The following is a 3,179-nucleotide window of genomic DNA, read 5'->3' on the forward strand; positions in this document are numbered from 1 at the left end:
TGTATCCACATTATTACAAAATAAAGCCATAAGGTTTCACTTAATTCTGACCAGGAAAAGGAGGAAAAAACTACAAAAGCTTGATTAAATATCCTTCATTATTTTGCATGTTAAATTGTGAGCAAGTTCAAAACACCTTGTTACACATAATGAATTACAACAGAAAAACATTTCTTCAGTTGTGAGCTTAAGTCATTTTGTTGTTTTTGTCATGGAACATTATTTTTTATTTGACATGGGTACTGACAGATAAGAAATGATTACTCAGACACATGTACTTGGAGAACATTGTCTCATAATGTCCAAAGTTAGGCTGAACAAAGTGAAACTGCCACATCGAAGAAAATAGCTGATATTGGTTGCCAATGAAAAAAATGGAGATTTCATGCAAAAATTAGCACTTTGGAATCCTTATAAGCAGTATTGCAAACTTAACTGTTTCCTAATACATACAGACTTTTCTAATGAGGATGATGGTGATATTTTGTTTGTTTTTGTGTTTATCTTATTAAGTAGTAATAGAAGGGTTTCAATTTCACAATTCATGAGTACAATGCATCTTGATCAATGTCCTCCAGCTTTTTACATCCCTAGCCTCAAGATAGTCCAATTTTTACATGATGAGTGTTGGATATAATGACTGATCTTAATGAAAAATATATTATACAATATAATTTTTATTATATAATAGAATGCCAGGGAAGGAAAATTTTCCAATGACTATTGCACAGATATATACTAAACATATCAATGAACTTTTTCCACAAACTGTAAAAAGTTAATTGAGTTTCATATTTTACATGGAAACTTTTATAAAATGAGAACTTTGTGAAGTTTCTGTGTAATATTAAAGGGTATCTAAAATTACATGGTAAGCCTATTGAAATGTTTCTATATTTACCAGATAATTGTCTATGAGAAGCCATATTTTGTTCATGTACTTTGCCAAAACAGCATATCACAAGGGAATGTAAAATACATGAATAGTCATGTACCCTCTATCAAGATGGTTATTTGAAGCTTTGAAAATATATAAGGCAATGCCAATCTTCTCATTATTTTATATTTTGTTATAATTCTTTTAATGGTAGTTTAACGTTGCTATTTTGATTTAAATATGGTAAATATTAACAAATATATCTCAATGGAAAGAAAATTTCAATGAAGTCTTCCAATGTAAGATGTATGAGAGCCAGCATTAGTATATTTAGCAGGAGCAGTAAAGAGAAGTAGATTCTTTTCTTATCTAGAATATTTTTCTCTGAAAAAAAAATCATTTAATTTGGTTTTCAGAAATTTTAAGATACCACGTTATTTATAAATATATATTCTGTGGAACACAAAATTGTCAAAGGTAATGAGCAATTAAGGAGTATGTCATTTCCCCTGTGCTGTGAGGGCGAATTCTAGCAGGTGAGGTGAATTCTAGCCTCCAACCATCATCAGTTGTTTTGCCAAAGTAAAGCAAACTGTACCTGATCAACACTGACCAATGGCTAAACCACGAAATATTGACTGATAGTGTTGCTTTTAACCAGGAGTACAAGGAGAGTTTGGGGATCATTTGTACCAACTTCTCAGCACTGTTTACTGCTTACATAGGGACTGAAGGGCTAAATTTGCTTTTTAAAGAGTCACTCCAGCTCACCTACGTCCAGGGTCACTTCTAGAGGGCAATGACATTGTGACTCCTACATTGTGTGTGAACAACAAAGTATGAGAAGCTCCAGCTTAGACCCCATTTGGGTTCCTTGATTTCCAGATATTCTGTATACACATCAGTGGTCCTAAGAGAAAATGTGTCTTCATATGGCCCCCACAGAAGGAAGCCTAGCCTCTTAAGACCCTTACTGCCTACCAGCCTTTGGCTGTGACACATGTTCTGGCTTTAATGCTTTTACTACAACAAGCTATAGATTCATAAGCCGGGTCTTTTTGGTCTTGTGAGCTGTCATTAGTAATGACGTGCTTCCTAGTACACTAAAATGAAAAAATAATATGTGTTATCCTTTAGAATTTCTAACATTCTTTTATCATCTTCAAATTTATTTAGTAATGAAGTATTCTTTAAAAATACTATGTATTTGTTAGCATTTCTAGCTACTATATTACTATAGTTTGAATTACATGCTCTAAAATGTATTAAACCAATAATTTGCTATTAATATCATGAAATCATCAAGTAAATTGTAATCAAGACAGCATAATTTTGACAGAAAGTAGAGTAGTTATCAAATCAGTCTGCAAAGAAGGGATACTCAGGATTGTCTTAAACTTTTAGTGATCCCATTAAGTACTAAGTGTCTTGTGAAAATGTTTTCTATACTCAGAGGACTGATTTTTTTTTCATTCTCAAGACTGCTTTATAGTGATATTATGGCAAATTAGATGTCACATCTGCATTTCATCTCTGCCCAGTACATAATGCGCTTTTTTGGTTTTCCATATTGTAAGTTTTTCATGAAAAAGATTTTAATCAGAGACCCTACTTTCTTCCCACATAGACCTCCTTCAGGTGGGACTTGGTTACACAGAAACACTTAATAGCAAGAGGGCTGGAACAAAGAAGGTGGCATTTCTTCATTCACTATGGAGGACAGATAGTTGAATCAAGCAGGATGAGGGTAGAAATTACCTACAGTGATAAATACCCATAATGGTTACACTATAGTGCATTTATATGGGTGCCTAGAAAAGCATACACCATGCTTAATCTATCCTTAACAGTTGGAAATCCTAAAGATCTAACTTAGTGGGTGACCATCCTAAAATTTTTAACACAGTGATTTTAACCCTGATGGTGCTGCTTGTTTTCCTTAAGTAATTACATCTCTTTCATATTCTTAGTCAAAACATAATTTTCTGCTTGAAATTCTCCTATACAAAAAGGAAGAGAGATTTTTTTTTACTTTCCCATGTGACATTATGGCATAATGTTCAAATAAATTTTATAGAACTATTTCGGCTTAACTGATACATTAATTTGGCATTGCCTGGGTAGATTGAGATATAATAAATAAGAAGAGAACTGCATTTTGATAAGTCTATTGTGTTCTCAACATCCATGCAATCAATTTTAACATATGGATTAGATGAGACTTGTTCACAGAGACTATATATATAATGGGGTTGAAGAATATAGGGAAAATAACATTCTTCACCCAACACCAGTTCTTAAA

Source organism: Dipodomys spectabilis, unplaced genomic scaffold, assembly GCF_019054845.1.
Source record: "Dipodomys spectabilis isolate Male_0828 unplaced genomic scaffold, ASM1905484v1 ptg000156l, whole genome shotgun sequence".
Taxonomy (NCBI): Eukaryota; Metazoa; Chordata; class Mammalia; order Rodentia; family Heteromyidae; genus Dipodomys; species Dipodomys spectabilis.